Here is a 27,712-nt window from a genome sequence, read left to right as displayed (position 1 = left end):
GAGATCACCATAATTCATTTTTTGTAATTTTCTATTTGTAAAAACAAACTAGTGATAAAACCATAAACTAAAAGATTTAGTTGCAAGATATACCTTCAAGCACAAACCTCCCTTGAAAGGCGCCAGAAAAGAGCTTGATGTCTACCACACAACTTGTTCTTGTAGACTTGTGTTGGGCCACCAAGCGCAGAGTTTTCTAGGACGGTAGCAAATTTCCGTGAAGTGGATGACAGAAGGTTTATCAATCCGCAGGAGGCGTAGGATGAAGATGGTCTCTCTCAAATAACCCTTTAACCAAATAACAAAGAGTCTCTTGTGTCCCCAACACACGCAATACAATTGTGAATTGTATAGGTGCACTAGTTCGGCGAAGAGATGGTGGTACAAGTGTAGTAATGATAGTAGATTGTGGGGACCCCGGCTTATGCGTCAAGATCGCCGAATGCACGTGTACAGTGATCCTAGAGATCAATGCTCACTAAACGTACACACACTGAATAAGAAGAGTCTTACATCCAAAATTAACATCTAATACAATAATGGACCATCATGGTCAAGTCTTACATATATAGGGCCTAGAAGGCCAATCACACCAACACAACTACTAGTAGAATACTTGGTAGTTAACGTGAGCCCATGCCATCAGCCTTAACCAATAGGCATTCTGACTGGGAAGCGTCCTAGTTCGCATGTCCATCTCCGACGATGAATTCTCCTCCATACTCTGGTTCCACCATGTCCGGTCAATAAAATAACCAGTGGCAAGCCAATGAGTACATTGAATGTACTCGCAAACAGCCCATGATATGGATAATGCAGTTGGTATGGTAATAAAGTAATATGCAGCCTTTGCGGAAAGCAAGTTTTAATTAAAAATGAGCATGGTCAATTATTTGTATGGATATGCATCATAAGGTAGATGGTAATCATAAGAACAGGTTATAGATATCAACACCACAGGTTCACCCTATATGCCAAGTCACCGGACTTCACAATATCATATTTCTCGACTACACACACACATACACACACACACTTGGTTTATGCGGAAATGACTGGACTTAGTTTGAAAAGGATTACCCAACTGTCCTTGATTGTGGACACGACTATTCAAATAGTTTGACACCGTGCAGAGGTTGTACGTTGTACCCACGATATTCGGAAAACTTCCCTGTCATCCATGACTCGCGATATATAACATACCCGAGGTAAGTACCCGATCAATGCCTTCCCCTGACGACACTAGACAAAGAGTACCTAGCCCACATGATGTACGTCTTACGAGCACCAACGCTGGACCGTATCATCCATGCAGGGACCAACGGTGTGCCGAAATAGTCGCCCTACCTGGTACGACCCTGTCACGAGAGTGACCGTATCACTCCCGCCACTAGTAATGCGGGCTCGTTGTTAGCACTGACGAAAGTAATCAACAAAGCCCCGTCCCATAAAGGGGTATCGTGGTCGCACATGTAAGGTTAGGATGGTCGACACATAATAAATCTAATCCCATTTCCGAAACCACTGATACAAAACCTTTCCGGTACACCACCTCTTTCTCAAGTGGTCATCCAGCTCAACCCCATCACCCTCGGGCATGAGTGGCACCCGACGGGGTTTTCGTAAAACCTTTTATTTCGTCTTTGTGTTACCATCATCATGCATATTCTCATCCTATGCGTAGCACTACTACTACTTGTCAACTTTTATCAGCGTGTCCCTCATATATGGTAGGATCATGCTCAACTCAAGTGCTCCACAGGAGCTATCGGAAACACCCTATCGAGGGGTTACCGACTAATTCAGGATCATATGCATCGGAGTAAAGTATTCATCATGCCATACATAAAACATTTTCCTAGACATGGTCATAGGGTTGCTTGCCTTGATCAGCTAGGTATCCGGGGTCTTCGAGGTCTTTGAGTCCGAGTCCATTGTGAAATGCGTGATTTATCATCGTAATAAATATAATAATAATAAGAAGCACAGTCAAAAACAGAGCACAAACTCATTTTAAAAATGTTAACCTATTCTGAGAAGTTCTATATTTAGTTTTAAAATTTTTTTTTTCTATTTTTGAAATTAAAGGGTATCTTTAAAGTCTTATTAAGAGAAGCTAAAAAGATGCAAGCTATGTATTTAGTTAAAGTTGTGCATAAAAGTATTTGTACAAATTTGTACAACAAAACCAATAAATTCTACATATTTTTAGAAGAATTATGCTGGAAAAATATTTAAATTTAATTGAATATTTTATATTGTGGAAACAATCTAAATTAGGTTTAAAAGAAAAAGAAAAAGGGCATAGCCCCTCGCATAGCTCGGCTAGCAGCTGGGTCGGCCCAACTGGCCAACCGGCCAGTTAGCCAACCAACCAGCTAGGCGCGCGCGCCGTCAGGTTTAAACCTCACGCGCGGGCCCCTCTGGTCAGCGACAGAGAGGGGAGAGAGGGGGAGAGACTGGCTAACGACACGTGTGACCCCCGTGTCGGGGTTGTCTACCACCTCCAGGCAGAGAGGAGGGGAGGCACGTCGGCGGCGGCTCCGACGTCATCGTGGCCAAGTGAGCACAAAAATGGGCCCGTGGCATCTCTGCCTACGTTGCAGTGGTCGAGGGCTAATGAGGAGGTCGTGTGTCACCAGTGATGACGAGACCGCGACGGAGGAGCTTCGGGTTCTGGTGGAGGAGGGTGTTTCAAGCGAAGAGAAGCTTGGGGGAGTGGTGGAGAAGGGTCATGAGCTCACTGCGGTCACTAGGAAGGTGAGAGGAGCTCGAGAGCGAGCTTGTAACCCGAGATCGACAGATCTCCAACGCGGTGGCGCCTCGGTCGATCTCGAGCACCGGGGCTCTCCTTGCTCAAGTGGGGATGTTATGGGATCGATTGGAGGTTGGAAGGAGATGTGTGAGGTACTAGAACGACGGGGCAGGCCTATTTGTAGGCTAGCGACGGAGCACCGAGCGGGGGAGTGCTGGTGGTGTTTGCCACGGCTGCTAGAGAGGGAGAGAGGGCTCACGGACGAAACCACGGTTTGTGTACTGTTGGAAATATGCCCTAGAGGCAATAATAAATTAGTTATTATTATATTTCTTTGTTCATGATAATCGTTTATTATCCGTGCTATAATTGTATTGATTGGAAACACAATACTTGTGTGGATACATAGATAAAACACTGTCCCTAGTAAGCCTCTAGTTGACTAGCTCGTTGATCAAATATGGTCAAGGTTTCCTGACCATAGGCAAGTGTTGTCACTTGATAACGGGATCACATCATTAGGAGAATCATGTGATGGACTAGACCCAATCTAATAGACGTAGCATGTTGATCGTGTCATTTTGTTGCTACTGTTTTCTGCATGTCAAGTATTTATTCCTATGACCATGAGATTATATAACTCACTGACACCGGAGGAATGCTTTGTGTGTATCAAACATCACAACGTAACTAGGTGACCATAAAGATGCTCTACAGGTATCTCCGAAGGTGTCCGTTGAGTTAGTATGGATCAAGACTGGGATTTGTCACTCCGTGTGACGGAGAGGTATCTCGGGGCCCACTCAGTAATACAACATCACACACAAGCCTTGCAAGCAATGTGACTTAGTGTAAGTTACGGGATCTTGTATTACGGAATGAGTAAAGAGACTTGCTGGTAAACGAGATTGAAATAGGTATGCGGATACTGACGATCGAATCTCGGGCAAGTAACATACCGAAGGACAAAGGGAATGACATACGAGATTATATGAATCCTTGGCACTGAGGTTCAAATGATAAGATTCGTAGAATATGTGGGCATCGAGGTCCCGCTATTGGATATTGACCGAGGAGTCCCTTGGGTCATGTCTACATAGTTCTCGAACCCGCAGGGTTTGCACACTGAAGGTTCAACGTTGTTTTATGCGTAATTGAGTTATATGGTTGGTTACCGAATGTTGTTCGGAGTCCCGGATGAGATCAGGAAGACACGAGGGTTTCCGAAATGGTCCGGAGACGAAGATTGATATACAGGATGACCTCATTTGATTACCGGAATGTTTTCGGAATTACAAGGGAATGACAAATAGGTTCTGGATGTTCACCGGGGGGGGGGGGGGGGGGGGTCAGCCCACCCCGGGGAAGCCCATAGGACTTAGGGGTGCCGCACCAGCCCTTAGTGGGATGGTGGGCAAGCCCAAAGAGGCCCCTGCGTAGGAGATAAGAAAATCAAAGAGAAAAAAAGGGAAGTGGGAAGGAAGGGAAGGACTCCACCTTCCAATCCTAGTTGGACTAGGATTGGAGGAGGACTCCTCCTCCCCCCTTCGGCCAAACCCGTTGGGGCTCCTTGAGCCCCAAGGAAAGGCGCCTCCCCTCGCACCTATATATACGGAGGTTTTAGGGATGATTTGAGACAACTTTTCCATGGCAGCCCGACCACATACCTCCACGGTTTTTCCTCAAGATCGTGTTTCCGCGGAGCCCTACTGAGATTAGATCACCACCAACCTCTGCAGCGCTGTCACGCTGCCGGAGAACTCATCTACCTCTCCGTCTCTCTTGCTGGATCAAGAAGGCCGAGATCATCGTCGAGTTGTACGTGTGCTGAACGCGGAGGTGCCGTCCGTTCGGCACTAGATCGGACCGGATCGTTGGACGGATCGCGGGACGGTTCGTGGGACGGTTTGTGGGGCGGATCGAGGGACGTGATGACGTTGCACTACATCAACCGCGTTTATTAACGCTTCTGCTGTGCGATCTACAAGGGTACGTAGATCTGAAATCCCCCTCGTAGATGGACATCACCATGATAGGTCTTCGTGCGCGTAGGAAAATTTTATTTCCCATGCGACGTTCCCCAACATGTACGTGGTTTAGGACATCCACGGATGCAATGAGAGGAGCGGGGGCAGCTGTGCAGGCATGTTGTGGGGCTGCGCCCTCCTAACCGAATCGGGCGCGCGAGGGCACGCATCGTGTTAGTCAGTGGAGAGGGGGAGATGGGGCCCTGAGGCTACCCTGAGTCGGGTCTTTGTCGGGGGCGAGGAGAGACATCGAGGGGAGGTGAGAACCGGCCAGGGCTGGCCTCCCTAGCCTCCTGTGTGCTCTGTAGCGCATCCAGAGCGAAGCTTTGGCATGCCATGGCATGCTGGCGCACTTTGGCGTGCTTTGGCATTGTCTGGTGTGTTTGTGGGGTGGGTTAGATGCTCTTTGGTTGCTAGGAATCAAGAGAACCAGTACTGGCCAAAGGGAGGTGTTTAAAGAGGTTCTGCCAGCATTAAACCAGGAGCTAAACTAGGGTTTTTGGCTTACATCCTTAGAACCAAGGAGGGGCCACTCGTCTGCAATTGAGGAGTGGTGCTGGCAGTCTGTCCTAGGAGTTTGGAGTGAAGGGTGTGGGTGTAGAGAGTGCTAGATGTTGTTTGACCAATCTGGCTGAAGGTGTTTTATCTGGGTTTGGGGCAGGTAACCTTCACCTATGATGCTCAAAGTTAACAGGATTGTGTTTTAGGAAAAATTAGGGTGGTCTACCAAGTTTGAGCTTCATTGGACAAGTTTGGCAGTGCAAACTTGAAAACACACCCAAATAGACAATTCTACCTTATTAAAAGAAAATGTGTGCAAATTAATTCCCACAAATACAATTCTTGGCAGGTGTCAGTGAAAGGCTCGACACCTATGGGGGCCTCAACGGTCCCCTTTTGCTGGTTTGGTGGGGAGAGGGGTCGCGGCAAGAGCAGAACCAATAGTCAGGGTCCGACAAGGTCGTTTTCACGCAGGTTCGGGTCGCGTTGTGCGTAAAACCCAACTGCTGCATGTGTTTAATTAGTTGTTTTAGTTTACTATAGGTCTGTCAATCTTACAGCCTTTCGATTGGTCAAAAAGCCAAAAGTCCTTTCTACTGAGCCTCGGGCCTCCTTTTATAGGCGAAGGGTCACCAAAGTGGCTCAGAGGATGAACGGTGGGTTCACGAGTGGAACGGCGGCGATCGCCCGTCACTGTGTTACCGCGGTGCATTAAATGCTTCGACAGACTTCCTGACCTTGTCAGGGGGAGTTGGACACGTACCCACACGTGGCAACTTCGGGGTGTTGCGCTGGCGTGTGGGCAGACGTGTGGTCCATGCATCAGCGGTGGCGTGTTCGTCGGTGGAGGCGTTCACTGTACGCGAAGATGCCCCGGGACCGCGCCTCTCTTTGGGCCTTCTTTCCCTCTCTGGCAGGGTTACCTTGTCGGGGGCTCTTCTTGTTCCTCGCGGCAGGGAGGTGATGGCCTGCCAGGGCCTTGTCAATCTTCCCGGCAAGGATGGCTTGCCGGGGCTGAGTCCTTCTTCCTAGGCGATGGGGTTGATGTCAACTGTTCTTCCCCTTTGCAACGGCACCAGAAGAATGCTGTTAGCACCTCCGGCAATCGAAACTAGAAGAATGTTGTTGATGCCCATGAGTGTGTGGGATCGTAGCAGTTTTCTAGGGTAGAGTATTCGACCCAAATTTGTTGATTCGCACGACGGGAGGTGAGAGAATACTCTCAAGTATTAGCAGCTGAATTTATCAGATTCAACCACACCTGAAAGATTAGTATCTGCAAGCAAAGTAGTAACAACAAAGTAGTGAGTAACGGCAGTGGCAAGGAACAGTGGTAGTGACAGCAGTAGGAAGTAGCAACAATAGCAAGCGACAGTAGTAGCAACAGTAGCAGCAGAGCAAGACAAGTAACAGCAGTAGCAACAGTAGTAGCAGCAGCAGAGCAAGACAAATAACAACATTAGAAACAGTAGGACAAACTCGTAGGCAATGGGTCGGTGATTTGTTTGGATGATATTCATCATGCAACAGCTATAACATGGAGAGATATGTGGCTAGCTCCCGTTCGTTAATGTGATGTAGGCATGCATTCCGTGTGTCGTCATACGTGCTTAGGGAAAAGAACTTGCATGACATCTATTGTCCATCCGTCCTGTGGCAGCGGGGTCCAAAAGGAAACTACGGGATATTAAGGTTCTCCTGTTGATAAAGAACCAGACCAACGCATTAGCACTTGGTGAACACATGAACTCCTCAAACTATGGTCATCACCAGGAGTGGTTCCGGTTATTGTCACTCCGGGGTTGCCGGATCATAACACATAGTAGGTAACTACAACTTGCAAGATCGGATCTAAAAGACACATATATTGGTGACAACATAATAATTTCAGATCTGAAATCATTGCACTCAGGCCCTAGTGACAAGCATTAAGCATGGCAAAGTAGTAGCAACATCAATCTCATAACATAGTGGATACTAGCGATCAATCCCCATCAAAACTAACTCGATTACATGATAGATCTCATCCTACTCATCACCGCCCAGCGAGCCTACGAATAGATTACTCATGAATGACGAAGAACTTCATGGAATTGGAGAGGGAAGAAGGTTGATGATGACGATGGCGACGATTTCCCCTCTCCGGAGCCCAAGACGGACTCCAGATATGCCCTCCACATGAAGAAGAGGTGGTGGCGGCGGCTCCGTATCATAAACACGATGAAAACTTCTCTGTTTTTTTGGGACGAAAGTGAACTTATAGACCTGAGGTTGGGGGCGGCAGAGCCGTGTGGGCCCCACAAGCCTGCCAGCCGCCACCAGGGGGTGGTGGCGGAGCCAGGGCTTGTGGCCCACTGGCCCACCCCCTAAGGTGGAACTTGACGCAGATATTTTTTATATTTTCAAAAACTGCTCCCCATAGATTTTCAGGACGTTTGGAGAACTTTGATTTCAGCACAAAAATAACACCAAGGCAATTCTACTGAAAACAACGTCAGTCCAGGTTAGTTCCATCAAATCATGCAAATTAGAGTCTAAAACAAGGGCAAAAGAGTTTGGAAAAGTAGATACGATGGAGACGTATCAACTCCCCCAAGCTTAAAACCTTGCTTGTCCTCAAGCAACTCAGTTGACAAACTGAGAGAGAAAGAAAAACTTTGACAAACTCTGTTTGATCTTGTTGTTGCAACTATGTCTAACTCATAACCATAATTTCAGCAAGATCACAAGTGAACCACATAAGCAAATGACACAAAGGTCTCACGGTAAACTAATATCAATGGCATAATCAGCTAACGAGCAAATAATAATGAGTTTCAAATACCAACACTTCAATCAAAAAAAGCATGAAGCAATATGAATAGGTGGTATCTCGCTAGCTCTTTCTGAGACCCCAAAACATAAATGTAGAGCACTTTCAAAGATCAAGGGCTAACTAATCATTGTAATTCATAGCAACGAAGATCCAGTCATAGTCATACTCAATATCAATCAAAAGCAAAGCATAAAAATGACAGAGGTTCTCTCTAATTGGTTCTTATATAAGAGGAGGATGACTCGACAGGAAAATAGATAGACAGGCCCTTCGCAGAGGGAAGCATTGATTTGAAGAGGTGCCACAACTCAAGCTTTGAAAACAGAGATAATAATTTTGGGTGGCATGCTTTCATTGTCAACGCAATGACCAAGAGTTCTCAATATCTTCCATGCTACTCATGCTATAGGTGGTTCCCAAACAGAAAAGTAAAGTTTTAACTCCCCCACCACCAATCAATCACACTCCACGGCTAGCCGAATCCTCGGGTACCGTCCATACTAACATCAATCCGGGGGGAGTCTTGTTTTACAGTTATGTTTTCGACTTAAGCGTGGAACTGGGCATTACAATTACCGGCCCCTTTCTCGTGAATGACCGTGAATTAACACATGTCGAGGATAACACTCCTAGCATGGAAGATACCAATTTCCCCCTGTCACCACATGAGCGGTTCGGGCATGCAAAACAGATTATTTCTTGAAGGTTTAGAGTATGGCACATGCAAATTTACTTGGAAGGGCAGGTAGATACCGCAAATAGGTAGGTATGGTGGACTCTCAAGGAAAAACTTTTGGGTTTATGGAAGTGGATGCACAAGCAGTATTCCGCTTAGTACAAGTGAAGTGTAGCAAAAGACTGGGAAGCGACCAACTAGAGAGCAGCAACAGTCATCAAGATGCAATGAGTTTGACTAACATTGAATGCAAGCATGAACAGGATATAAATCACCATGAACACGAACATCATAGAGGCTATGTTGATTTTGTTTCAACTACATGTATGAACATGTGCCAAGTCAAGCCACTTGAAACATTCAAAGGAGAATATCATCCTATCATACTACATCATAGTCATCTCAAAATATATGTTGGCATTCAAGACAAACCATTATAAGCTCTCAACTAAATAAGCATGGCATCAGAAACTATGATCTCTAAGTTGTCATTGGAAACATGGTTCTCTCACAACAAAGCTAAATCTAGGTCGACCAGCTAGTCATATTTACAAAAACGAAATAGATAGAGTTCATACCAACTTTTCAGTCTGAGTCACTTCATCATATATCATCCTTGTTGCCTTTCATTTGCACGATCGAACGATGTGAACGATAATAAGCGCACTGGAGTAAGCTGAATCTGCAGGCAAACACAAAGGAGAAGACCAAGTAATATGGCTCTTTGAAAGCTAAACAGGTAAGCTTGCAAGAACCAATCAACATTGTAACCAATATCTTCTACCTTGACCTAAAGAAAAAGAAAACTATTTACACGGCAAAACTCCCAACAATCAAAAGAAGAAAGAAAAATCTTTTTGGATTTTCTCAAAAGGACACAAAGCAAGAAAACAAGAAAGCAAAAATAAACTAGCATGGATAATACAGTGGCAAAGTGTAAACACTAGCTAACAAAGTGAAAGCATAAGCATGAATATAAAGTCGGTGAGAACACGTACTCCCCCAAGCTTAGGATTTTAGCCTAACTTGGTGTACTCCCATGGATGGTCCTGGCGAAACCCAAAATCATAATGGGTGTTATACGGGAGTGCTGCAGCCACTGCCTGAATAGCTGCCTCACGAAGTCGAGCAGGAGTCGCATCCCTCTCATACTCCTGTGCCTCTCCTATGGTTATGTAGTATCTTCGTTTTACCTGAAAGTCAAAGAAAGCAGGAGGAACGGTAATATGGAAAACACGTTGCTGGTTAAATATGAAGCGGTATGGGAGGGATCCATGATCTCTCTCAAGGAACTAGTAGCGTGTTAGAGCGACACGATCAAGGTATGTTGTACGGAGAGGAGGGTCTTCTGGACGGATGGATACTCCAAGAAAATTTGCTAAACGTGTAGCATAAACTCCACCAAAGAAATCCCCCTCACTAGCATTTTTATTCAGCCTCCTTGCTATTATATCCCCCATATGGAAGCTCCTGTCACCTGTTACTACGCTCTTAAGGATACTAAGGTCGGAAGCGCATAGGTGACAATGTGCATCCTTGCCATTAATGCACCTACCTATGAAGATGGCAAGGTAGTGCTAGGCAGGGAAATGGATGCTTCCTATGGTGGCTTGCATGATATCTCTGGTTTCTCCAACAGTTACACTCGAGACAAAGTCTCTGACCGAAGACTTAGATGGATCATTAATACTACCCCCATCGGGTATCTTGCAAATTCTATTGAAATCTTCCAAATCCACGGTATAGGATTTATCGTGTAGATCAAACAGTATGGATGAGTCACGGCCAACTAAAAATGTAAATCTATGCACGAAAGAGGAAGTGAGCATAGCATACTGTTCACATTTATCTAAGAGGAATTCTTTTAACCCGGCTTTGCGGACAAGTGTATCAAACTCATCCTTGAAACCTGCTTCGATAATGAACTCGTCGGAAGGCCATTCACATGGTTGTACCGGTGCATCCTGTAGTTGGAAAGGTTCGGGCTCCCGAAAAGAAAGACGAGGACCCTTCTTACTTGAGGAACCACCATGAAACTTCCTCCTGAACATAATTTCCTTTTGCAGAAATTTTTGAAGTTCAATAGAAAAGTGCATGAAAACCGTCCATACCTTGTAGCAACTACTCCTACTAGTTCCTAGAGACCGTATCACATGCTAAAATTACTTGGGACCAGCTAAAATCAACCTTTCTAGCTCAAGAACAGGGTCACCAAGGTAGCAAGAATTCGCGAAGGATAAAGCACTAGAGCAAAAACTAATTGGACCAATGGAGGAGTCACTTACCAAGGAGTAATTTCCCCAAAACGGTTCGGAGAATGGTGCTTTGAGCAAGGAGATCGAAAATCACAGCCAAATGAGCAAGAACACGGGTTTGAGCTGTGAAACAATTTTTTCTGGAGGTGGAAGAAGAGGCTGGGAGCTGGAATGAGTGGAGGGTGTCCCTATGGGCCCCACAAGCTTGCACTCCGCCACTAGGGGGTAGGTGGCGGTGGCAGGGCTTGTGGCCCACTGGTCTGGCCCCCAGGCCAGCTCTCAGGCCCAGAAATTTTCAAAAATTCCTGAAAAATCATACTAAATGTTTAGGACCATCGGAGAACTTTTATTTTCGAGGTATTTTTCTCCTGGACGCTAAAACAGAAAACAGGAAAAGTGAGACTAATTCTATCATTTTTCTTCTAAGCAACAGAAAAGGAAAGCTCAAAACAAAGGTATGTGACGCTTTGATTCATCCGTTTCATGGTCATCGAAAGAAATCCGTCAATGGGGTTGATCAAATCCTTATGACAAAACTTCCTCGAATCGCAAGAGAGAATGGAGAATTTTCGAATAGCTACTAAGTCACCTCAATGGGGATATGTATCTCCCCAACAAGCAAATCATACTTCATCTTGACACAAGGAATAGGGCATTCAAAGCTCCCAATAAGAATCGATGAAGTCTTTTCGATAGGATTGAGGCAATGTATTGGATATCGTTTCTTTGGAAAGTGCAAAGTGTGCTCATTACCATTGACATGGAAAGTGACATTGCCTTTGTTGCAATCTATAACAGCCCATGCAGTGTTTAAAAAGGGTCTTCCGAGGATGACAGCCATGGCATCGTCCTCGGGAATATCCAAGATAATTAAGTCTGTTAAGATAGTGGTGTTAGCAACCACAACAGGCACATCCTCACAAGTGCCGATAGGGAAAGCAGTTGATTTGTCGGCCATTTGCAGAGAAATTTCAGTGGGTGTCAACTTATCCAATTCAAGTCTACGATAAAAAGAAAGCAGCATACCACTAACACCAACTCCAAGGTCACATAGGGCAGTTCTTTCGTAGTTTCCTTCAATGGAGCAAGGTATCGTGGGCACTGCGGGATCACCAAGTTTCTTAGGAGTTCCACCTTTAAAAGTGTAGTTGGCAAGCACTGTGGAGATCTGAAGATCTCGTATCTTCCGTTTATTAGTCACGATATCTTTCATGTACTTGGCATATGGAGACATCTTGAGCATATCAGTTAACCGCATCTGCAGAAAGATGGGTCTTATAATCTCAACGAAGCTCTCAAAATCCTCATCATCCTTTTTCTTGGATGGCTTAGGAGGAAAGGGTATAGATCTCTGAACCCATGGCTCCCTTTCTTTACCATGCTTCCTAGCAGTGAAGTCATTCTTATCGTATTTCTTAGGTTGTCGGTTATCAGGATTAACCGTAGGTTCAATCTCCACATCCTCATCATTGCTAGGTTGAGCATTATTATGAACATCACTGTCCATATTATGACCAGGTTCATGTTCTTAACCAGATTGTGTTTCTGCATCAGACGCAGAAATATCATTAGGTTCTTCCGGTGTGACAGTATTTGGTGAACGGGCATGTAGGTGTCTGTCATCCTTCTTTTTCTCCATAGGATGACTGGGTGTATCAGCATTGATTCCTTCAGAATCTTGATCAATTCTCTAAGGATGACCTTCAGGATACAAAGGTTCCTGGGTCATTTTGCCTCCTCTAGTAATGACTCTGGCAGAGTTGTCATTTAATTCATTGAGCAGGTCATTTTGAGCTTTAAGTACTTGTTCTACCTGAGTAGTAATCATAGAGGCATGTTTACTCAGAAGCTTCAGATCGTTGCCATTTCTGTCTACACAAGCACTTAAATGGCTAAGCATACGAGTACTTTGTTCCAAATGTCTGCTAACATAATCATTGAAACTCTGTTGTTTGGCAACAAAGTTGTCAAATTCATCAAAGCATAGGCTAGCAGGTTTATCAAAAGGAATATCACTCTCATCAAACCTACGCAGATAATTCACTTCTATTACCTGTATCGGGTTATCGAGACCATGGATCTCTTCGATAGGTGGTAGATTTTTGACATCTTCAGATCTAATGCCTTTCTCTTGCATAGATTTCTTGGATTCTTGCATATCTTCGGGACTGAGGAATAGAATAACTCTTTTCTTTGGAGTTGGCTTAGGAGGTGGTTCGGGAATAGTCCAAGCATTATCGTTGATCAAGATGTTATTCAGTAGGGTCTCAGCTTGTTCTACAGTTCGTTCCCAAAATACACAACCGACACAACTATCTAGGTGGTCTCTAGAGGCATCGGTAAGTCCGTTATGGAGGATATCAAGTATCTCGTTCTTCTTAAGAGGGTGATCAGGCAAAGCATTCTATAGTTGGACGAGCCTCCCCAAGCTTGTGGAAGACTCTCTTCTTGGAGTTGAGAGAAGTTGTATATTTCCTGCAAGGCAGCTTGCTTCTTATGGGCAGGGAAATATTTCTCACAGAAGTAATAGACCATCTCTTGGGGACTACGCACACATCCAGGACAAAGAGAGGTGAACCAGGCTTTAGCATCATCCTTTAGAGAGAAAGGAAACAACTTAAGGATATAGTAGTGGCGGATCTTCTCCTCATTAGTGAAAAGGGTGGCTATATCGTGTAGTTTCGCAAGATGGGCTACGACCGTCTCAGACTCATAACCGTCAAAAGGATTAGATTCGACTAGAGACATTATCTTAGGATCGACAGAGAATTCATAATCCTTATCGGTGATAAAGATAGGTGAAGTGGCAAACTTCGGGTCGTATTTCATCTTAGCTTCCCGAGATTTTTCCTTCCACTTGAGAAGTAATTTCTCAGCGTCATAGGCATCCTTACACGCAAGAAAATCATCAGCTATCTCTCCCTCCATAACGTAACCCTCAGGTATATCAGGAAATTCATATGTGGGAGAGCTAGATCTAGCAGGAGCAAAAGCAGGTTCTATCTGAATAGTATCGGCAGTATCAGAAGCATCACGAGCATTGGCAGCAACTCTAGCAATATGAGCATCAAGGAACACTCCTAGTGGAACATCAGGCAAAGTAGCATCTCTAGCAGTATCAAGCATAGCATCATCACGCAAAATAGCATCTCTAGCATCATCAGGCAAAGTAGTATCAAGCATAGCATCTCTAGCAGTATCAGGCATAGCATCAGGCATAGTATCAAGCATAGTACCATCACGCATAGGATCAAGCATAGCATCTCTAGCAGTAGCATCATAAGAATCATCAAGCAGAGGCGACATATCAAGATTTCTAGCAGGAGCTGATGTCGCAAACTTACTCATAACTGAAGGTGAATCAAGTGCAGAGCTAGATGGAAATTCCTTACCTCCCCTCTTAGTTGAGGGCACGACTTTGGTCTTTGGATCCTTCAGATTCTTCATAGTGATCAGCAGATATAAATACCAATTGACTCAGAGAATATAGCAATACCTCCCCGGCAACGGCGCCAGAAAAATGCTTGATGTCAACTGTTCTTCCCCTTTGCAACGACACCAGAAGAATAATATTAGCACTCTCCAGCAATCAAAACTAGAAGAATGTTGTTGACACCCACCAACGCGTGGGATCGTAGCAATTTTCGAGGGTAGAGTATTCGACCCAAATTTGTTGATTCGCACGACGGGAGGTGAGAGAATACTCTCAAGTATTACCAGCTGAATTTATCAGATTCAACCACACCTGAAAGATTAGTATATGCAAGCAAAGTAGTAACATCAAAGTAGCGAGTAACGGCAGTGGCAAGGAACAACAGTAGTGACAGCAGTAGCAAGTAGCAACAGTAGCAAGCGACCGTAGTAGCAACAGTAGCAGCAGAGCAAGACAAGTAACAGCAGTAGCAACAGTAGTAGGAGCAGTAGAGCAAGACAAGTAACAAAAGTAGCAACAGTAGGACAAACTCGTAGGCAATGGGTCGGTGATTTGTTCGGATGATATTCATCATGCAACAACTATAACAAGGAGAGATATGTGGCTAGCCCCCGTTCGTCAATGCGATCTAGGCATGCATTTCGTGTGTCTTCATACGTGCTTAGGGAAAAGAACTTGCATGACATCTATTGTCCATCCCTCCCGTCGCAGCGGGGTCCAAAACGAAACTACGGGATATTAAGGTTCTCCTTTTAATAAAGAACCGGACCAACGCATTAACACTTGGTGAACACATGAACTCCTCAAACTACGGTCATCACCGGGAGTGGTTCCGGTTATTGTCACTCCGTGGTTGCCGGATCATAAAACATAGTAGGTAACTACAACTTGCAAGATCGGATCTAAAACACACATATATTGTTGACAACATAATAATTTCAGATCTGAAATCATGGCACTCGGGCCCTAGTGACAAGCATTAAGCATGGCAAAGTAGTAGCAACATCAATCTCAGAACATAGTGGATACTAGGGATCAATCCTCATCAAAACTAACTCGATTACATGATAGATCTCATCCTACTCATCACCGCCCAGCGAGCCTACGAATAGGTTACTCACGAACGACGAAGAGCTTCATGGAATTGGAGAGGGAAGAAGGTTGATGATGACGATGGCGACGATTTCCCCTCTCCGGAGACCAAGACGGACTCCAGATCTGCCCTCCAGATGAAGAATAGGTGGTGGCGGCGGCTCCGTATCGTAAACGCGACGAGAACTTCTCTTTTTTTGGGACAAAAGTGAACTTATAGACCTGAGGTTGGGGGCGGCAGAGCCGTGTGGGCCCCACAAGCCTGCTCGCCGCCACCAGGGGGTGGTGGCGGAGCCAGGGCTTGTGGCCCACTGGCCCACCCCCTAAGGTGGGACTTGACGCAGATATTTTTTATATTTTCAAAAACTGCTCCCCGTAGATTTTCAGGACGTTTGGAGAACTTTGATTTCTGCACGAAAATAACACCACGGCAATTCTACTGAAAACAGCGTCAGTCCAGGTTAGTTCCATTCAAATCATGCAAATTAGAGTCTAGAACAAGGGCAAAAGAGTTTGGAAAAGTAGATACGATGGAGACGTATCAGGGGTCTCGCCTTGGCAGTGTCTTTCTTCCCGATGGGGAGCTCCTGCCGGGGTCTGTTCGCCATTCCCAACAAGAGGGCGCTTGTCGGGGGCTTGCAGTCTGCACATGGTGGGCTTCTAAGCCTTGCTTCCGCCCTATGCTCCAACGGTGCGCCTTGCCTCTGTGGAGGGGGCTGCCGGTGTCCGCGCACTAGTCCGGGGCACTCGAGACCCCGATCTTTAGTGCACTGATAGGAGCCCCCGGGACTGGGCCACACACGCATGCGAGGTGTTGTTGGGCCAGGCCCAAAGTGGTGCGCGGACTTGCAGGCGTCAGGCTTATTAGAATCGAGTCCTTGCATGCTTTCTTTCCCCACGTCGCGCATTGAACCCGCGAAGTGGGAGGGTGCGCCGCGTGGTCGTGATGGCCGAGGCACGCGTGTGCGCGTGGAGCCGTTAGTTGGGCAACCAAGGTCCAGCGTGCGTAACTCATAAAAGAAAAGAACGAGGGGCACAGTTGCTTCTTGACTTTCCTGTTCCTCCAATCTTGCCGCCGTTGTCGTCTTCTTCCTTGATACCGAGCCTCAGTTCCCGCTCTCTTCCCCGAAACCACTTCCGCAGTAGTAGACCCTCCCGCCATCGACATGTCACTGATGGGGGGTAGAGCCAAAAAAGGGAAGCGAGCCAACACGGAGAAGGAGATGGCGAGGAAGCGGAAGGAGCTTGCCTTCTTCCCCCAGGGATTGACGCGCTTGCATTGTCAAACCGCTACCGCTTCATGTGGGCGGTGAAGACGGCCGCGCATCTAGCCACCATTGTGAACGCCGAGGAATCGGGCCCAGAACCAGATAAGTACCCGTTCTTTGGCGGCTTCCTCTATTGCAGGTTGTGCCAGCCCTTCTCGGAGTTCTTCGTCGAGATCATGCAGACCTACGGCTTTCGGCTTTTGGATTTCAAGCCGAATGCCATGATGTGCATGTCAATATTCGCACATCTCTGCCAAAACTTTGTCGGCATCATCCCCAACACCGCCCTCTTCCGCCACTATTTCATCCCCCGAATCCAAAGAGGGGACGCCCTTGTCGGATCCATCACCTAGATCATGTGGACCAGGTGTAAGGAGGCGTAATTGGAGGGGACTCTTCGGGGGAATTGGGAGGAGTGGAGAGGGAAGTGGTGGTGGATTTGGGAAAAGGGTTTTCTGCCCTTCTACAAGCCTAGGACCACCAAGATCGAGGCCCGAGGCGATGACTGGACCAGCCTCCACCCAGACGATAGGAAACTGACCATCCCTATCACAAGGATCCTGTGCCTGAGAGACGCAGTGCTGACGATGGAAATGGTGGCTTCCTACATCATTCGGATGCGGATCGCCCCCTCCAGCACAGAGGGGGGAGGCTGGCGTCGTTGTATTCGAATGCGGCGGACATAATGCGGATGCAGCCAGGGTTGAACAACAATCTGACCGTCCTGCAACACGCTTTTTTCTGCAGCAAACTGTTCAAATTCGACCCCAGGCTTCGGCTCCCGGTGTGCGTCATTCCCTTGTTCATCAATTCGGCCTTGACTGCCCTCATGGCAATGATGCCGGAGTGCAATGCCCACGGCGTTCTTCCGTCCTGGGTCCATCCGTCGGACGAGGTCATCTTGTCCTTTTTCGATCGCCTGTTGGAGAAGGTTGCCAGGGTGGAGGAGGTCGAGCTCATCCGCCCCACCACCAAAAGGGGGTGCCCTATATAGCGACCCAGCTTTATGAGATGGCCCTCGCGTAGGCCGTAGGGAAGGACAGGTCCTTCGATGAAGGCGAATACGCCAAAGAGTTGACGGCAGCGGCGGATGCGCTTGATTGGGAGGCCGGCAGCTCCTCTTCCGAGGGTCCCTCCGTCGTCCATGTTCCTGAAGAGGCAGAAGGGGGAGGAGGAGGAGGAGGCCAAGGTGCCTTTGGTCGAGCGGAGGCCCAAACGGATCCTTCGACGCACCGACACCGGGCTCCCGGTCCAGCAAACTCCAGTCTCCGTCCCCGCCAAGTGCTCAAGAGGCCCGTCTCCTTCCGCCGGCGGCGAGGAGGACCCAAACTTGAACTTCTCGACCTTCACCTTAGAGGAGGAAGAAGAGTACGCATTCAGGCCTTCATTCTTCCTTTCTTGTTATCTCTCATGAGACTTGTCTTGACCCCGGTCTCTTGTAGGGAAACGGAGATGCTGGTGCAAAGGTGTCGGCGAGCGACAGACCCTCGGCTAGCATCCCCAAGGTGCGGGAGTCGACTTCAATCAGCCCCCAGCAGAGCCCCCATCATGGGTTTACCGCCTGTTTCCCCTTGCCGAGTACCGGGGACGCGGTCTTCACCGCTGACATTACTCATCATGCAGGGAAGGTCCGGCAGCAGGCAGAATCCCCGAGGGCCTCGCTGGACGGAGGAGACTCCCCTGGTGGGGCCAATTTCGCCAAGGAGAGCCCGATAGGATCGGAGGCTAAGGTTCTCGTGCCGGCAGCCGCCGTTGCCGGGGAGAGGGCGTCTACCCCGCCGGACTAAGGTGAGTATCCTGTTGGGGACCCCTGAGCTTCCCTTCCCTTTCTTTATTTCTTCTTTTTCCCAGACCTTAGGATTTTTTTCTCTTCTCTTTTTATTTGGGCGAGGCAGATGTTGACCTCCTCATTGAGGAGATAGCGCTGGACGCCGCGGCCGAGGCCGACAAGGTTGCTGCCGGGGAGACCGTGGCGGAGGCGCGGGACTCGACCACCCAGAGCACGATGGAGTAGAGTACCAAAGAGCCTGGCGGGTGTGATGGCAGTTTTTCTGCTACCGTCACAGACTTGGCCACGCCAGACGTGGACCCCCCGCTAATCAACGAGGGAGCCGGAGGTGACCATCCTTCTTCCTCAGTGGTCCCTCCTTCCAACAAGTACATCCGTGCAGGCAAAGGGAACTTTATTAGCCCGCCGGGATGACTCGCGTCAGCGAGATCGTGGCAGGAGTGGCCCTTGATGTAGAGGTCTCCACGCCGACGAGCTCGAGGCCATCACCCGGTTGGAGGCCAGTGGCAGCAAGTTTGGTGAAGAGGAGCTCTTCTTGTCCATGGAGGACAACTTGAGCCGGCTCCAGGCTCTCTAGCGTGCCCGAAAGGAGAAACTGGACTCCCGAGCGGCGGTTGTCGAAGCGAGGGAGGAGGCGTTCCAGCGGTGTGTCGATCAGGCGGAAGAACAGCTCGCCAAAGCCTTCCAGGAGCTGCAGGAGGAGCCTGCCCGTTCGAAGACCAAAAGGAAGGAGCTCCTCCTAAAATCTTATGACATCCAAAAGAAGGAGGAGGAAGCGAAAATTCGCCTGGCCGTTGAAGATGTCTGCCTCAACTCCCTTCATATCAGCCTTGACGTAGCGGAGGAAGACATCGCTGGCCATGACGAAGCTCTAAACGGCCGCCTTCGTGCAAAAGAAGAAGAGGTTGAGCGACTCGTGGTGCAGAGTACCCAAGAGTTGGTGGAGCAGCACAAAAATGCCCTTGCCGCCCAGGCCTCTGACTTCGGCGCGGAGCTAAAGTATATGGCGGACAGGGTCGTCGCCGCCGAAGGAGCTAAGGAGGAGCTCACCGTACGGGCAAGGGAGTTGGAAGCGAACCTTGCCGAGCTCAAAAATGAGGCATCAGAGCTGAGGACTAAGAGGGAGAAGACCCTCTCTAGTCTCACGGAGGCTCAAGCTACCGCCTCCGACGCGTCCGCCAACAACGCTGCCGCCGCGCTGCAATGGAAACTGGCCTCTTCAGAGCAGGCTCTCCAAGACAGTCGAGCTCGCGAGGAGGCCCTAGCTACGAAGCTCCAGGGCGAGGCCGACGAGCTCAATTCCGTCTCTGCAGCCCGAGCAGCTTATGCGCACGACGTCGAGTTGTGGACTGAGCACCTTGTCGACGTGGCCGGAAGGATTGACGCGCACATGTCCAACACGGGCATCTAGGGCTTCGGCTACCCTTCGGACCCAACGGTGTCTCATAGCGCCTGGTCGACCTTGTTATTCGAACGCATGGAGGACGCCTTGAAGCAGCGCCAGGCCGGCGAGTCGGCGCGCCTCGCTGATGAGTCCTGCAAGCTCTGCAGAGGTGCTCTCTTGAAGGTGCTCACCAAACTGGCGTACCGAAACCCCGGAATGAGCTTCACCCTCGGGCGCATACCAGAGGGAATGGACCTCAAGGTGCTCGAAGAGCTCGTCGTGCCCGTCGTCGGCATGGTGGACCGAGTTAACAGGGTGCAAGGCTCCCACCGGGATTAACGACTTCGCGTACCCCTGTCCCTGAGATCTTAAACTCATGGACACTTTTATGCTTAAAATGCGCTTATCAGGGTTTGTAATATACTTGTTCTTTTATCGACCGGGTGTTGTCTCATTTTTGTCGCCTTTTCTTTGTATGGTTTATCCTTGTGTTTTATTTCCGCTGACACATCTTCCCGGGGATGCCATGTGAGATAGGCCATGGCTTCCTTGCTGGGGTCGTCACCACCGGCGAGGTGCCTTGCCGCCTTTGCGTTTCGCCTTCGCACTATCGAGCACGCCCCTTTTCAACGAAGCGTCCATCAAAGCCCACTAGTCGACAGGCGTGCTTCTAGATAGTATTCAGGGCATTCACGGCTAGGCTCTTCGGCGCACAAGTTTTCCATGTAAGAGTATTGAAGGCGCTGGTAAGGAGCTATACCTTGAGCCAGGAGTTTATTCGGAGCTTTTGTCACCTATCACTTGGACCTTGACTCTCCTTTTGAATCCGAGCGTGTTCCTGTTCTGCATGATGTATGCTTCCTCTTCTTCTCCTCCTCCCAGCAAACTTGTGCGCAGAGGAAGACCTGTTCTTTGCGGTAAGAAAGAACAGAAAAAATATATATATATCTCGGTGCCTGTCAGTTTATGCGCTACATCGAACCCTAGATTATATGCATGCATGATCTTAATCATGAGAAATCTAGATGATGCATGACGCTAAACATTATTTGACTTCGCTCAGGGTCTTCACCTAGCTTTGTACATAGGATTACATGCAACATCGGCAAGACTTGTACAAAATGTGGTCGCCGGTGTACCCATTGGCCTCTCCCTACGGGTAGATCTTGGGAAGATGTTCCATGTTCCAGGAGTTGCTCACCGGAATTCCATCCTCTATCTCCATCCAGACAGCACCAGGCCTGGTGACCCATACTACCCGATATGGGCCGTCCCACTTTGGCATCATCTTTTTGAGTTCTTGGCTGACTGAACGTGCCGAAGTATAAGGTCGCCTTCCTCAAGACTTCTGGCTCGCACCTTGCGGCTATGGTAGCAGCACAGGGCTTGCTGGTAGCGAGACACCCGTACAGCAGCGAGAAGACGGTTTTCCTCGAGGAGCACGGTGTCATCTTGGCACTGTTTCTCTTGCTTGAGCTGTTCATGAGCGAGCTCCCGAGGTGAACCGTAAACGAGTTCTATGGGAAGAACTGCTTCCACCCCGTAGACCAGGGAGAAGGGTGTCTAGCCGGTTGCTCGATTTGGCGTCGTTCTGATCGACAAAAGAACCGCCGGTAGCTCGACAATCCAGTTCCTTCCATGTTTGCGCATCTTGTCAAAAGTTCTTGTTTTCAATCCTCGCAGCACTTTAACATTGGCCCTTTCAGCTTGGCCGTTGCTCCTTGGGTGCGCAACGTAAGCGAAGCATATTCGGCTTACTAGATCTTGAGCGTACTGCATGAAGACGCGGAGTGTGAATTGGGTGCCGTTGTCCGTGATGATTCTGTTTGGGACACCAAAACGACAAACTATTCCTTTGAAGAACTTAATGGTTGACTACGCAGTCACCTTCCTCACTGGTTCCACTTCCGGCCACTTTGTGAACTTGTTGATTGCTACGTACAAGTACTCAAAACCCCCAGCAACGCGGGGAAAGGGGCCGAGTATATCGAGCCCCAAGACCAAAAATGGCCAGGAAAGAGAGATTGTCTGGAGTGCTTGAGCTGGTTGATGAGCTTTCTTCGAATGGAACTGACCCGCTTCACACTTGGTTACTAGTGCCATTGCATCCTGGAGAGCCTTGGGCCAAAAGAAACCTTGCGGGAATGATTTGCCGGCAAGCGCTCTTGACCCTATGTGGGAGCCACATATGCCTCCGTGTATGTCAGCCAACAGCTCTAGGCCTTCGTCTTGGGGGATGCTCTTCAATTTCACTCTGTTCAGTTGTCTTGTGTATAGAGTGTCATCAATGAACTGATACATGTTGGACTGACGGGCTACTCTTTCTGCTTCTTCCTGCTCTTCGGGCAGGTCCCCAGTCTGAAGCTACTAGACGATTTGTTGTGCCCATGCCGGAGCGCGTGGCTCAAGGCAAGGACCAAAGGCATGTATTCCGCCGTGGTGGTATCCCCCCCCCGGCAGGCTGGAGGTCTTCCCCGACAATCTTTCCCCCGGTAGACCCCTTGCCAGAATTTTCCGGCAGGTCTATTAGGAAGTATTCGCTGGAGTTCAACTTCCTTCTCTTATCTTGCCGGGTTGATGTCATCACACATGGTTGGGTTAGCCGTAGCACGAAAGTCCCTCGTTCCACAGGTAAATTAAGGGCTGCACGCTTCGACAGGTCATCAACAATGGTATTTTCGGCACGGGGGATGTGCTCTGCTTGTAGGCCGTCAAAGTGCTCTCCCAGCTTCATCACTTCTTCGACGTACGCCTCCATCAGCGGGCTCTGGTAGTTCTTGTTGACTTGCGGGACGACCAGCTGCGAGTCGCCTCTGATGACCAACCTTCTGATTCTGAGGTCTGCCGCGATCCTGAGATCGGCGAGGAGCCCCATGTATTCGGCAGTATTGTTGGTCGACATCTCTCGGGGGATGTACATCCGCACCACGTACTTCAGGCGTTCTCTAGTGGGGGAAACAAGTAGCATGCTGGCCCCTGCCCCTTGGAGGGAGAACGCACCGTCAAAGTACATGCTCCATTCTTGGCTTGCTTCCTTACCGGGGAAGGCTGATTCTTGAATCTCGTCGTCGGGTGTTGGAGTCCACTCAGCAATTAATTCCTCCAGGGCTCTTCTCTGGATGGTTGATGTTCTCTCGAACTTCAGGCCGAAACTGGATAACTCCAATGCCCATTCCACTATCCTACCATTGGCATCAAGGTTCCGTCGAACCCTTTGTAGTGGGAAACGGGTGACGACGGTGACCTCATGTGCTTGGATGTAATGGCGCAGCTTCCTCAAGGCCATGAGGAGGCCGAAGAGAAATTTTTGCACCGCCGAGTATCTCGACCGCACTCCCTGTATGAGCGAGATGACGCAATAGGCGGGGCGCTGCACCACTTTCTTCTTCTGCGTTGGCTCATCGGATGGCGGCGACCTGGAATCGCCGGTCCCCTCCTCTGTTGGGGATCTTGTCTCGCTGGTTGGCTCTGTTTCTCCGGATGATGTAGATTATGCGGGCGTAGCTTCAGCCTCTTCCCTCTGTGCTACCAAAGCGGTGCTACCAACTTGGTTGGTTGAGGCCAGGTACAGGAGCAGCGGTTCCTTTGGCCTAGGTGCGACCAGCGTTGGTGCAGTGGAAAGATATTTCTTCAGGTCTTGCAACGCCACTTCAGCCTCCAGGTTCCACTGGATGGGCCCTGCCTTCTTCAAGATTTTGAAAAATGGCAAGGCACGCTCAGCAGACTTGGAGATGAATCTGCTCAAAGCGGCGACGCAGCCGGCTAGGCTCCGTACATCCTTGACGCGTTTTGGTGCCTCGATCTGTTCGATGGTTTTGTTATTGTCGGGATTAGCGTCGATTCCCCGCTGGGACACGAAGAAACCGAGAAGCTTGCCAGATGGTACACCGCAGATGCACTTTTTGGGGTTGAGCTTCAGGTTGATCTTGCATTGGTTGGCGAAAGTTTCCTCCCGATCTTGTATGAGCGTCGCCCTGTCCTTGGTTTTGACCACTATGTCATCTATATAGGCTTCCAAGTTTCTGTCGAGTTGGGATCAAACCCGATATGGATCACCCTCGCGAACGTGGATCCGACGTTCTTCAACCCGAAAGGCATTCACACAAAGCAGTACGTGCCGCATGGGGTAATGAACGCAGTCTTCTCTTCATCTTCCTCGCCCATGAAAATCTGTTGATATCCCGAGTAGGCGTCGAGAAAAGACACCAAATCATAGCCAGCAGTGGAGTCCACAATCTGGTCGATGCGCGTCAAGGGGAAAGGGTCCTTTGGGAAAGCTTTATTTACTTCGGTGAAATCGATACATAGCCGCCATTTCCCGTTCGTCTTGCACACCACGATTGGATTGGCCAACCACGTAGGATGGATGACTCTCCTAACTAGGTATGTTGCTTCTAGTTTCTTGATCTCCTCGACAATGAACTCTTGCTGCTCCAGAGCTTGTTTTCTCACCTTCTGCTTGACCAGCCGCGCGAGAGGGTAGACAACCAGGTGGTGCTAAATCACCTTCCTGGGAACGTCAGGGATATCTCCCGGTTGCCAGGCAAACACATCAAGATTCACCCACAGGAAGGCGATGAACGTGTTTTCCTATTTGCTGTCCAGGGTGGAACTTATGGTGAAAGTCCCACCCGTACCTTCCGCCTTGGCGGGCAACTTCTTGGTCTCTGGCAGGGCAGCCTTTGACTTCTTGTCCTTGCTGGTGGAGCTCTCTCGCACTTCGGCTTTGGCAACGCAGTGCTCTGAAGAGGTGTGTTTGCCGGGGCCGGCTTGATGGGCCTCCTTGCCGGTCTTCCTCTTCCTGCTGCCCGGGGCCGAGGCGGCGGGAGCGGGCGCCTTGTCGGAGAACGCCACGACGGCTTCTCGATAGAGGCGTTTGGTGTAGACAACCGCGTCCTTCTTGTCGGTGTTGACATTGATGACGCCGATAGGGTCGGGCATCTTCAACGAATGGTAAGCGTAGTGTGATGCCGCCATGACCTTGGCCATTGTGGGGCGCCCGAGGATCCCATTGTAGGCAAATGGGTTGTCAACGACGTTGAAGACGACCTTCTCGATCTGGTAGTTCTAGTCGCTGCTGAAGGTTACGCGTTGATCCCATGAAACACTCCCATTTCCTCGAGATCCTCGTCTAGGATTTGCAGCCTCCGAATTACATAAGAGGAGATGAGGTTCAGGCAAGACCCGCCATCCACCAACATCTTCGTCACCTTGAGTTGTGAATTATTGGTGAAACCAACAATGGGAAGGACCCGAATGCAGTAACTCGGTCTGGGTGATCCTCAGAGTCGAATATGATGGGTGTGCTTGACCATTTCACGGGCTTATAGACCCCGACGGAGGGCTCGGCCGTGCTCACTTCTCTCGCCCACTTTTTCAGTTGGCGGTGGGAGGAGTGTAGCGACGTGCCTCCGTCTTGGCACATCATATCAGTGGTCCTCTGAAACTCATGGTCGCTGGAGTCGTCCTCGGGGGCACCTTCGTCTTCATCTTCTTCGTCTCGCCGTTGTGCAGGCCACCCTTCTTCCTGCCGGACCCCTCCGCACCGTCCTGGGCATTCTCCTTGTCAGGGTATCCTCCGCGGCCACCCTTCTTCCTGTCGGACCCCTCTGCACCATCCCGGGCCTTCTCCTTGTCGCGCCGCTCATACTCAGCCTTTTGCTTTTTAGCGAGTTCCTCGACTTGGCGGCAGTCCTGGAGGTCGTGGCCCTTGGTAGGGTGGATCTTGCAGTGCAGTTTGCCAGAGCCGTACGGCTTGTCAGCGGCTGCCAAGGAGTGGCAGGAGTCACACCCGGCAGCACCTTTACGGGGGATCTCCGCCTTAGCCTTCTTGGCGGTGTCGATGTTGCCAGAATTATCGACGACGAACACGGCCATGCTCTTCCTCTTCTTGTTGTGCTTCTTCCCCTTCCTCGACGGGCGGTCAGCGTCATCGTCTTTGGAGTCGGCTTCTGCACTCGCGCCTTCGCCAGGAAGCCTCCTCTCTTCCTCTGCCCGCACGAACTTGTCGGCCAGAGCGTAGAGCTCAGCGATGTCGCAGACCTTGTTCATCGCGAGTTCCTCCCACATCTTCCTGTTGCGCACATTCTTTTGGAACATGCTGATGACGGCGGCTGGGTGGACATCTGGGATGTTGTGCTGAATGCGACTAAATCTCTGGATGTACTTGCGCAGAGTTTCTCCCTCCTTCTGGGGGATGATGTGCAAGTATCTCTCCTGGCCTGGGGCTCGGTGGCCACCAGTAAAGGCGTCGACGAAATCCTGGCACAGGTCCTTCCAAGAAGATATGGAGTTCTTGGGCAGATACATCAACCAATACCTCACGTGAGGCTTAAGCACCAACATGAAGTAATTGAAAATTATCTTGTCGTCCCGGGCTCCGACAGCCTGCACCGCGATGGTGTAGATGCTGAGAAACTCGGACGGTGCGTCTTGCCATCGTACTTCTCGGGGATATCCGGCTTGAAAGCACGGGAGTTGGGCCACTGGACTCGCCGGAGCTCGGGGGTGAAGGTCGGGCAACCTAGTTCGTAGGGAAGGGTGCGTCTGTGATAGTCTCAGCTCGCTTGTCTGACTGGCGGCGCGTCTCCCGCCGCCGATTGATCAGACTCCTAGCACCTTTCTTGCGTCTCTCTCGCAGGACGTGACGCTGGTCGCGGCGGGTGCACGGGTCGAAGGATCCGGTGGAGTCGTCGGAGACGATGACCTTTTCCCTCCGCCGCGACGGGGAATGCACCGGGGCGGCAGCATACCCGCCCTCCTCCGCGCGGTCGTGGGCAGGCCTGTTGGAGGGTCATTCCGAAGTCTTCCGCTGCTCTGGGTCATCTCCGTTGGCGAAGGCGATGAGGCTCTGAATGGTGGCTCTCCATTCCTTGTGCTTGGCTCGGAGCACTTGTGCACACTTCAGCGCTTCCGCTCGCGAGGGGGAGGCGACACGTGGGTGGAACGTGAGGAGCTCTTGCTCCTGGCAGTGCGAGAAGCGGCTCCTCTCTAGCCACATGAGCGTGCACTGCCCTTCCCCGTCGCGGTGCGCGTCTGTCTTCCGTGAGAGTCCTGGGTTTGAGGACTAGGGGTTCGTCGTCGCAGTGGCGAAGGATCGCCATACCGGGGCCGTCCGTCATGCGTGGCCTGGGAAGGCTGCGGCGTGGGCGTCGCCGCGGGCCCTCTAGTGTCCTTAGAGGTAGCCACGCCGCCTGTTGGCCGCGCAACTCCATCCTTGGACGTTCCGGCGCGTGTGGGGTCACCGGAACCGCGGACGATCCCGCTCGCCCGCATCTGATATCCGGAATGTTGTGGTAGTTCCGTGGCTCCACCTTCTTCTCCCGCGCCTGTGCCCCTCCTGCCTGTGCAGTGGCAGGTGCACTGGGCGCGGGTGTCTCGACCGCCATTGTGCTCCTACTATTGGGAGCCATGGCGGCGGTGCCGATGATAAAATCTGGCCGGTAACCACTCGATTAGGTCGACGCGACCCTGTTCCCCCTACCTGGCGCGCCAAAGATGTCGGCGAAAGGATCGACACCTATGGGCCCTTCAACGGTCCTCTTTTGCTGGTTTTGCGGGGAGAGGGGTCGCGGGAAGAGCAGAACCAACAATGAGGGCCCGACAAGGACGTTTTTACCCAGGTTCGGGTCGTGTTGTGCGTAAAACCCTACCCCTGCATGTGTTTAGTTATTTGTTTTAGTGTACTGTAGATCTGTTCCTCTTACAGCCTTTCGAT

The sequence above is a fragment of the Hordeum vulgare genome, chromosome 7H (genome assembly GCF_904849725.1).
Source record: "Hordeum vulgare subsp. vulgare chromosome 7H, MorexV3_pseudomolecules_assembly, whole genome shotgun sequence".
In the NCBI taxonomy this organism is placed as follows: Eukaryota; Viridiplantae; Streptophyta; class Magnoliopsida; order Poales; family Poaceae; genus Hordeum; species Hordeum vulgare.
The sequence above is the reverse complement of the archived record's forward strand: the minus strand, read 5'-3'. Positions refer to the sequence as shown.